An 11,542-nucleotide genomic window follows, 5' to 3' on the forward strand; every position below is an offset into this window, starting at 1 on the left:
ACGGCATAAATTTGCAACACGAATATGATATAAATAAAGCTCGCAGACTACCCGGCGTTGCAATGGCAAAACTACAAAACGGCCACGCATGAAGCGGCTCCAACCTATCGCTGGAACCGTCCAGAATGAAGGAAAAATACGCACGTTCAATCATAGACGCACACAAATGAACTTTTCCTCGCACATCTCAACTGGTGGCTACACTCGGCTCGAATGTGCACCCTCACTCCACACGCCTTTCTCAGTCCCAAAACACTTAGACAGTGTGACTTGAGACCAAAATAGGAAGTAAATATGAGCGATTACCATGGAAACGAAAGTGTAGCGGGAACCTTTCTAACATTTTCCATTCAAAATGCCCTTTGTACATGACTACAATATTTTTCATTCTACATAAATTATGAAGCAATAACAAAATACTAACGCACAGACACTAAGGAAACTAACTTTAATCGGATTACTGGTTTGGAAAGATGAACATGTTAGATTGCTCGTTACTGAAAGAAAGTAATCAGATTACAATAAATTGTTACTTAGCAACGCGTATGTGATAACACTGCATTTATGTGATAAATACCAATCTGTGCATGTCAATTGAGTATTTTCAGGTATCAAAATGATATAGGAGCACAATTTTCATAAATCTATGCACCCCCCCCAACAGGCCAAAAAAAAAAAAAAAAAAGTATATATATATATGACTCATCAATACACAGAAGTCTTTCCACAATAGTCGATGCAGTACTCATACATCCGCTGAACTTTTCCATCCTATTGTGTGGAGACTAACCCTACATTCGATTAAATAAATTGCAGAGAAAGGACACCAGATTGAATTTTAACTGAAGCAAAACTTGCCATGTGTGAATGCACCATAGAATTAAAAGAAAAGTGAAAAAGAGTGGTAAAGAAATTGGCTGATTTCTGGAACATTTTTCATAGTCGAAATACTTTTACTCTTTGAACTGATGAAAAAATCTCAGTGTGTGGTTTTCAATCTCAGTTCATTCCTTGGGTGACAAGTTGTATTGAAAATGGATTAATGGATTTAATCGTCATGCCTACAAATTGCTCGTGTCAATAAAAATTAGTATGACGACTGTGTCTAAATTGTACTATTCCAACTATACACCTCCATACCGTTCTTTTTTTCCATTCACTTCAAGTTATATTCACCACAAAGGTTACCTGGCAACAATAACGTAACAATGTCGCTGTGTTGTATTCCACAATGGGCTGACAACCAGTCCAGAGTGTATCTCCCGCTGCTAGCCCAAGGCCATTTAGGGTAGACTACAGCTCTCATAATGAAGGGAGAGCCATACGGAAAATAGATTTCATTTTAGTGCATGACATACAGTTCATATTCCTATTATTGTTATAGTCTTATGTGAACGTTTGTTTTTCAAATATTATAATTTGAGTAGTCTGATGATGACTTTTTAACCGATAACTGATATCCCGATATTGTTCATCTCCTAAAACCTGATACCAATACCGATATTTGCGGCCATGGACTTAAGATATCATGTCTAATTGTATTGTGATGCCCCACTGGATGTTTTAATAATGATAAATGTAACCTCCTAACTAGGGATGGAAATTGATGGGATTTTTACGATTCTGATTCAATTATCTATGTTGCTTAACGATTCAATTCCTCATCAATTCTCTTATCGATTCTAATTTGGGGGAAAAGAAGAACAAACATTTTGATTGGCATCTAGTTTGTTTAATCAGAAGTCACAACCTTACAAACTCACAGCGAGGTCAAAAGAGGCCCAAAGCCTCGATGTTAATTAACTGTGGCAATATGTAACTGTGGCAAATAGACAAGAATGTGTAACATTTTGCTGAAACATTTTTCGAATAGAAATAACAATAATTAAAAAAAATAAAAAAAATACTGTCAAATACAACAGAACAGTGCGTAGTGCAAATGTGCAAAATTAACAATTCTTTTGCAGAAAAATAAGCATATCCTCTTTTTCAGGTAGGATACATGAACTTTCTGGACTTATGGTGTGTCCAGCAGTGGAGAACAGCCTCTCAGATGGGGTGGAGAAAGCCTGCATACACAGAAAGTGTTCAGCTAGTCCAGACAGGTTAGTTTGGTGACAGATAGGTTGGTGTAATTACATAAGGACGGTTGGATCTCATACAGTATAAAAGGAATTTCTGCACTAACTTCCTAGACATAGTTGGGGTACTCTATGGAAAGGTCTTTTAAAACTGAGTAGAATAAAAGTGGTTTGGGACCAATGGGACCATCCTATCTCGAATTACGTAAGGGCGAAAATACACTGATTGGCTGTAATCGTCAGGTGCATTTTGGGAAATAATTTGGAACATCCACTTCCGTTAGTTGTAGCAACACAAAAATACCGCCATCGGATGCGGAGATATATACTTTTGTATAAAATCAGTAGTCAGATTGGCCCCACGACCCACCAAATTCAAATTATTCTGAAAAAACACTGATTGGTGGATTACCGACCAAAATGAGTATTGCAATTGCTAATAAAATTGTTTAGGATTATTTTAAATGCATATATGTTATATTTTTCTTATAGACTATTTGACGAGGAATACAATAGACCCATTAATAGACTTTTTTGGAAAAATCACCATTTCTTTAAGTAGTCTCATGAGTAATGACATGGCCTGTGAAAGTTGCTGTATAACACCCTGGTGACAGTTCTCCAGATTACACTCGGTGAGTGGTCTCTCTTTGAATAAACACGAAGTTGTATTTGCTGAGTGGAGCGTGTGTAACAAGCATAAATTACGTGACGTAAATTGTGCTGGTTGGAATCTATAAGAGTATCGTTAGATAAACTGCCAAACGATTCCATGGTATTGAAATGCACGGTTCACGATTCCCAACCCTACTCCTAACCTAACAACCCTAAACTCTATTTTCACTTTAAAGGCAACATGCATATTGGTTCAAAACCGATAATGAAAAACCGATGTCGATACCGGACAACTCTAATTATAATATACATTTAATTATTCATTGTTTTTGAAGTATTGCAATTCTACAACAAAAACTATAAAAGGCAGATAACAGCTGCATTCACAATTCTCAATATGAGCTGATATGGTAGACTGAAGAGAACATTGAGGTTTTACTCATTTTAGCTAATGATAATGTGCACATTTTAATGTAAAGAGATTAGAGCCACAATTTGCATTGGACCAAATACCCCCCCCCCCCCCCCCCCCCACCCCACCCATTGCCTAAATAAAGCAGGCACAGCTAAATTATTTACAATGCTATAAGTAATTATTGAACACATTTTGAAAACAATTCTTTTAGGGAAAATTGTCTTTGCTAATTAATTTATTGACTGTCAGTGACAACGACAGACATCCAATCCATTTGAAGGTGGAGGCCTAGCAGCGAATAAACAAACGCTCATTCACAGGGCCGTTCCTGACCAGTTTGGTACTTGAGGCAACATATTTGCTGGCGCACCCCCTCCCTACAGCTATTTTCACAACAAATATTTAAACACACTGAAAAAGCACATTTTTGTAATTTATTATATAAAACAAAAACAAAAAAAAAGTGCAGAGATTTAAAGAAAATGATCTGATAATTCAAAAACACTTTAAAAAACAAACGTAACAAATAAAATAAATTACAGTTATTATTATTACAATATTATTAACACCCACCCACAAAAAAATAATAAAAACACACACACAGAACACTTTAGCAGCCTACTGTACCTTACTCAATCAGGTGTTCGAATCCGGCCATTAACTTTGACGGGTGAGGTTAAAAAATAAAATAAATTCCTAAAGCACTGTAACTACACAGGACCATCCAATAATAATGAATTAAACAATATATAATAACTAAAAAAATGAATATATATATTTTTTTACATGAACGGTTGCCATTTTAATAAATTAATGACACATTTAATAACAAATGTTTGCATTTAAATCCATGGCACTTCTAGTCCCCCATACCACAGAACTTTGAAATTATTGATTGCATATTTAATGGTGTATTTATTTAATTAACCTTTGCACTTTTAGGCAAGGCAAATTTATTTCAATAGCACAATTTAACACAAGGTAAAAGTGCTTCACATCACATGAAAATCTGCAAGACAATTTCAGTCCCCTATACACTTTGTCCAACTTTTTCTAAAAATGGGAGGGGGGAGTAAATTTAACTGAAACTAATCCACAGCTTGCTGAATACTGAAAATGTTTTTTAAATAACAAACCTGGCTAATGATACAAACTAGTACAATTTAGCTTTAGCAGTCTATGTAAATAACCACTAGCTTGCAAGTATACGTGTATATGCAGTTGAAAAAAAAGTGTTTTTGAAGTTACCGCATCACAGGAAACAGAGAAACGGGCAGAGAGCACACTACAAAAATGATTTCATTATTATTTAAAGACTTATTACGCTATGTTTTGTTGTTCTTTTGTTTTATTGTCTTGTATAATTTTTTTGACTACTGCTATCATCAAATATTATCTGAACATTTTTGTTGACGCCCTTTTGGACGCTGCGGCCCCTAGGCATTTTCCTAGCTCGCCTTATGAACCTTACAGGTCCGCTCATTCGCTGCCACCATTCCAGTTCAAATGGATTGGGTGTCTACTTGTGACAAACTGATTTAAATTCACAGCAGGATAACTGAATGCCACATGATTGGATGTCTATCATCGTCAATGACACTGAAAAAGTTTTTTTTTTTTTTTTTTTTTTTTTTTTTAATTTTCCAATTCACATTTCTGCTATTACTGAATAGCTTTCGTAAACAAAAGGAAATGACCAAAATACTTTCATTCTGGGTGTTCATTTTCTCTTGCATTTACATTGGTTTGAGTCCTTAAGGGAAATGTTAACACACAGGGATTTCCATAGACTGTTTTTCCATCCATTTTTAACATGGTCTTGAATTCAGAAATAGCTGGTTGCAACTCTTTAAAACCAGTTTTTGTCCTCATTTAAAGCAAGCCTCTGATGTGCACGTGGTATTACAATATACATTACACACACCCAAAAGCAAGCACATATCGCTCAATCAAATTCAAGACAATTTACATACATCTAAACTCTGCACACACACCCCACCTAACACAGTATGTATTATGTATTAAACATGGTGTTCTAGTCACCAGAGAGACAGATCTCTGAAACACTTTTGCAATGTTTAGTGGAGGGAAAAAGGGAAGGAAAATCCTTTTTTCTGTTACAAGAAATATAAAAAATGACATCATATCTGATTGAAGGTTGAAATATGCACTTAATTGGTAGGAATTGTTCAATGCATGTGCTAGAAAACTTTTTCTGCTGCACTAAAGGTGAAATAAATAAAGATTAACATTTCATACAGTATGTTTAGGCCAATGGCAGACACACTGAACACAGCTACTGATGCAATACAGTGACAATACATAACAATCCAAACACACATGGACACAGAAATCACTATTTACCAAAGCAGCAAGTAAACATAGCAGTTTTCTGGCAAGCAAGGTACAGGGTGTTATACAAGCATGTTTTTCCTTTGTGGATTTGAGCCAGAGGTTTATTGAACCGATGACTTGTAGTTGACTTCCAATCACTGCATAGAAACAGTCTTGAAATATTGGAGTTAAGAATGAATCTCTAGATCAAGCTAACACAAAACATTCACTAAATATTTCCAAATGCAATAAAAAAAAGTTTCCTAACGGTGGTTAAAGGGCAACTGAATACCTTTCCGGATTTTGGTGTAATTTTATGAATATAAACTTTGGACGAGTTTGTCAAAACAACCATGACATTATCAACACGTAATTGTAAGGATAATTTGCGTTTTTTTTTTTTAGTTATTTTGCACTCCGTTAATGGTCCCTTCACAAACCCGGAATTGTGACGTAGGCAACAGAAGACTACCCACAACTAGCATAGCAGCAACAACGATGTCAGTGATATTTCCACCAAAGGTAACCATTCAGGATCGCTCTTTCGTGACGCTACTGATGTCAAAGGCTCCCAGGAAAGAGGAACTACAATAAATCCCTACATGTTTGAACCTGAAGCGTCAGATGACGGCGATTTACTTGACACAGCAGATGGCGTCATGACGCCATTTGACAGCTTGACACTTCACGAACGGGAGAGTGAGTGGTAAGCCTAAATCCAGCATCGTTATTTTTTTATTAGAGAGAATGCGATTTCGTGGTTGTATATTTTTCCATGCTCTCCACATAGCTAAAACTAGATATTACGTAATGGGACAGCTCCTACCGATCTAAATATGGTAAAGCTAGCCCAAATGTGGCTAAATGAATGCTATGTTATTGATTTTTCAAAATAAATGACAAAACAATTTTATTTTCCAGGTGTTGCTGTAAACCGTCAAGTAATTACCCTTCCAACATTATGCCTGTGTCGTCAGGAGATCCCAGACATGAGAGCCAAACTTGAGGAGGCTGAAGCACTGACAGGGGCATGAATTACACAAAAAAAAAAATAAAACCATAAATTGTAAACAACATTGACACATTTTGTTGACTGTTTAATGTATTCTATTGGTATATAATATATTGTAATTATATTACATTCTGAAAAAATATTCAAATGGCCACAATAATAAATGATACCAGATTTATGTTGAATCAGCATCAGCTTTCGATGTCAGATAACATAAATAACATACATTTACTAAGCAAAGTTAGGATAGCTACGTACTAGCGCAACATTGAAAAGTGATAATGGCAGTGGGAAATATGTATTTATATGATAAATATATATTATATATGAAGGTAACTAGATTTTTCTTTTAAAAAAATGTGTACTGTATATATGACTAGTTTATGATTTCATGTCATCAAAATTTGCTACATTTATTTCTCCTAAGTCATCGTCATATGATGTCGCAGACGGAAGAAATTCAGCATCTGGCAGGCCTCACAGGATCTCTTCAGTCGTCATCGCTGGACACTGCATCACTTGAGTCATCATATAAGTCGAACCACTCTCTCTTGATTTTGGGAAACTGGGTGGCGACTGACTTGCAACGCTTTTTTCATCGTGTTGAGGGTTTCCGCCACTTAATTTTTTATGTTTGGCTTCCTGGAGAAAAAAATCACAGCAGCATGAAAATATTGGATGAATCCTAATTTTAATTGAATAATAATTTCTTGGTGATCAAATAATAATGCCCCAGTCAAAGCAGCATCTATTTGATGCTATTGTTCCCTCTTTAAATAGGCAGACCTTGATGTTGAAGTATAACAAGTTATTGTTTTATTGAGATGTATTTGATACATTAGGGCCTGACAGGCGGATTGTTTTGTTGTTATAGGCTTTATATCTACCCTGTGACAGGCCAAAAAACAACGAGCCAAGGACCTATTTGGTGCTGGGGACATTTGAATTTACATAATACCTATTGATATAGTAATAAAATCACATGAGTAGACGACATGTCAGCCAACCTATCTACTTATGACAGGCCAACTGCCAAAAAGAAAATGTCGCACTTCAACAAACAGGCATTAGGAGTCCCCCTCGTTTATCAAAAAAAGCCATTAATGTTCTACTTACGTCTTTGTAAAACCAAGGTTGCATTGTTGTAGGTTTTCAAAGCTGTCATGGCTGAAATGATGAAAACAATGAGCCGATTGGGGACCTGTATGCATGCTAACAAAAACGGTCCAAACCTTTGCAGGAGAAGTTTTTTTTGGACCACTCCTAGAGTCTCGAGTCTTCCTGTGAGTAATTCATCGCTACACATCGAGATGGCATGACGAATCCCACGAGTAATGTTTGCAATATATGGCGAGGATAGCGTGGTGCTATATTTCCGTGTTCAGAGTGGTGGCGAGGCTTCCTGGAAGTTACGTCATGAGGTAGCAGTCGGCAGGACGGCGCGTCCCTCGTTGCTATGGTGTTGCTATGGCCATAACTCAAAAACTACGCGGTCAATTATTATTATTTTTTTTTTATGTGACTTTTTGAGAGAGCGAATGATGCATTTGATACAATTCAACTGAGTAAAACACTTAAGAGCGAAATCTGAAAACCTCTTCAGTTGCCCTTTAAGCTCTCCTTGTCATCATTTAGCCTTGTCACTTTGCCCGTGGCTCTCAAAATCTCGTACATGTACCACCAGTGGTATGCATCATGCAGTGCCAGTGACCGTTTTGTTGCCAGCCCTCCGAGTCAAAACGGATTGGCAGTAGAGTGCCATCAGTGGCAACCATGAGTTAATGATGGCCCTGAAGTTGGTTTCATTTCAACATCAGGATCCTTAATGCGTTGTGTAAACTGTTTATAAATATCCCCAAGAAAGCAAGCCGGAGTTCCTGTGAGGATTCAGAAAAATGGATGTAAAACCCTTCCCTTCTTGGAACATTTCAAATGGGTGAGTGACATTGTTCTCAATTTTCTTCTCAGTGCAGTGATTCAGAGCGAGTCAGTCAGTGGGTAACATGCGGCAAAGGGAAATCTTCAAAATAATCCCACTGTGTCGATGGGACACGCAGTTTTCTCTGTGAGCTGTGGTGCTCAACGCTCCCCGACAGAAACACCTGCCTGACTGATTCTGCCTCGGGGCCTTTTAATTATGCTCACAGCTATTGTATCATCGTGCGTTTGTGCATGTGTGTACTGTGTAAGTGGGTGTGTGTGCTTGTTGGAGATTGATGGAGCATAGGGGGATTCAAAATCACTGTTGGATTTCAAATTGTCCCTGTTGTCTTTTCTTGCCTCTCACACTTCACAAGCGAATAGTCAGTAATTACAATGCCCACACTTTGGAGCATCATCTATTTTTGTACTATTTCCAGCCTTGAGGTACCAATTCCCGTCTTTGTATTAAAATGTTTATTACATTGTGTAAAAGAAAGAAAAAAAAGAATTTGTTTCTTTGAATAGATGTGAAAACTGAAATACAATGAAATCCCTGCTAAAAATAGACATTTACAGGAGTAGAATTGTGTTTATATCCTAAAACAAATGAAGTAAACACCATTGCCCAGTATGTACAAAACAACAATATATAAAAAATGTAAACAAATGCAACAATTTTTGCATACAATGCGTATCCACAATGACATAGCATATGACTCACTCAGCTTCTCTTTGACTGCGGTGGGGAATGCAGAAAGACCTGTGTTTGTGTGTCTAAAAATGTTGTCAACGGCGTGAAGCCCAATTAAATAAGGTATCACTTATAGACATTGCACCTCAATCAAGCTCATAAACTGCTAGTGATTTTTTGGGGGGGGGTGAAAACCATCTAAATATTGGCAACAATTTTCATGTACATACTTGTAAAACTTTTATGGAGAAATTATACCATTGTAGTTGCAGTCAGAGAGTGTATGCGCGTCTTGTGCTGGAAAATTAATATGAACCTCCCCCAGTCAGGGAAACCTACTGAAGGCCCGTTTTATGTATTTGGTTTCTTATACATGTCTGTTATTCTTGTTTATGTTCAAGATAACTCAAAAATGAATGCAGCAATTATTATTAAATTTGCAGGAAGGGTGTGATAAAGTAAAATGACACAGGTCAGAAAACGAATTGTGATAATGAATCAACTATTTAACTCAAATTTGCGGTGTATGCGATATGCTGAAAAGAGAAAGGGTCAAAGGTCACAGAGAACAGAAATATGGCGATGCTTTGAATTTGGCTGCTGGTCTGTTCTCTCGGAGTACTCCTCTAGTTTATATTATTTATTTACAATTAATTCTAATCTTGCCATTCGCCTGCGTTTCAAGTTTTCCAGTCTTCCGTTTATTTTTTTCCTTCTCCCTGCATAGACAATATGGAGCCATAAAACTCATTCTGGAGGCTTTTATTGGTATTGCTTTCTTAGATGGGGAGGTTACACTTGAAGCTTAGAACTTCAGAACATTTACTCAAATGTAAAAGAAGTGACCAAATTGAAATTCAACTGCTTAATTCCGAAACCCCACTGATCGGCACGAACGCTATAAGGAAAAATAAAATGCTCTCTGTGTGATTCTTGCAAGAGATGAATGTGTGAAATTAAGTTTTTGATACACACCACCAGTGGGTGAGAAATTGAGACATGCATTGCTCTGGTCAAATTATTAAAACTACAGCATACAAATCACATTTTTTATAGGTGGGTTCCCCAGATGGCAAGAAATATTTTCCAAAGCATTTAATTCCCTGTCAACATGGCCTTTCTACGACAATCCTTTCCCCGGTCCACTCATAGTGTCTATTCTTCTTTGGTTTTGTGAGATCATGTGTGATCATAGAAGAGTTATGCCTCAGAGGACTTTGTTTCAAGATTGGTGATGGAACAGAATCTTTATGTGTATGATGTTGTGTGTTGACATTATCAGAGCACAATACGAGTCAAACAATGAAATGAAAGATTTTTTTCAGCTTTATGAGTGGGTCTGTCAGAGACAAACAATCTTATTAGATTGGAAAATCCATGTGTGCTGTGCGCCAGGTTAAATACATGTGAAGAAAAATTTGTGCCCCTTTGTGATCAAGACTGACAACACCAGAAGAGGCATTTATTATTACAAACCAATTTAAAAAAAAAACTTATTCGTTCATTTATCTTTTGTTTCCCTCATTCTCACAAAGGTTGTGGGGGTGCTGGAGCATATCCTGGCTAAGTATGGGCAATAGGCAGGGTAAATCCTGAATTGGTTGTCAGCCAACCCTTCCTCTCACAATTGTGAGGCGGACATGGTAACCACTCAACCATCGTGCCACCTAAAGCAGGTATAAAAAGTGTACATGACAGCAAAATGTTTATTTCAAATTTCAGACTCTATTTTTTGCTCCTGAATGAAATGGACAGCTTGAATGTGTGTGGAAGCGATTGATACATTTATTCAATTTTTTGAGTCCCGCGCCATGAAAATGAGCGACCTCCTGGATTGACGAGGAGGAGAATGTGACGTCAGCGGGATAATCATCTTCAGTATTCACCTGATTCACCTGATTTTGCGGATTATTACGTTTATTTTTCACATTAAGCCAGCCCAATGTGCCAGGGAGAGGCGTGTGAGCCTTTTGAGGTTTCAAAAAGTTCCCTTTCATAGATAATGGCCAAAACAAGTGAACTGTGGGACATTGCTAAGTGAGTAAGCTAAGTGTTTTACATTATGTCAAATACTGGGATCATGGCACACGTTTTAATAACGATGTGGCTTGCATTTTGAGAAAATCAATCAATCAATCAATCAATCAATCAATCAATCAATCAATCAATCAATCAATCAATCAATCAATCAATCAATAAATCAACTTTATTTGTATAACACATTTAAAAAATCCGCCAAGGAGACCAAAGTGCTTTACATACAATAAAACACCAAAATAAGTTAACTTTTAAAGATAAACACAAAAATAAAATAAACAGTCATTGCACATTAAAAGCTGAAGAAAAATAAAATGTTTCAAGGCGTGATTTAAAATCCGTAAGTGAAGGGGCCTGTCTAATAGTAAGTGGTAATTGGTTCCACAGCCTGGGCTTCTTGTCCACCGAGAAGGCCACATGGCCGATGACTGGCA

Source organism: Corythoichthys intestinalis, chromosome 11, assembly GCF_030265065.1.
Source record: "Corythoichthys intestinalis isolate RoL2023-P3 chromosome 11, ASM3026506v1, whole genome shotgun sequence".
Classification (NCBI taxonomy): Eukaryota; Metazoa; Chordata; class Actinopteri; order Syngnathiformes; family Syngnathidae; genus Corythoichthys; species Corythoichthys intestinalis.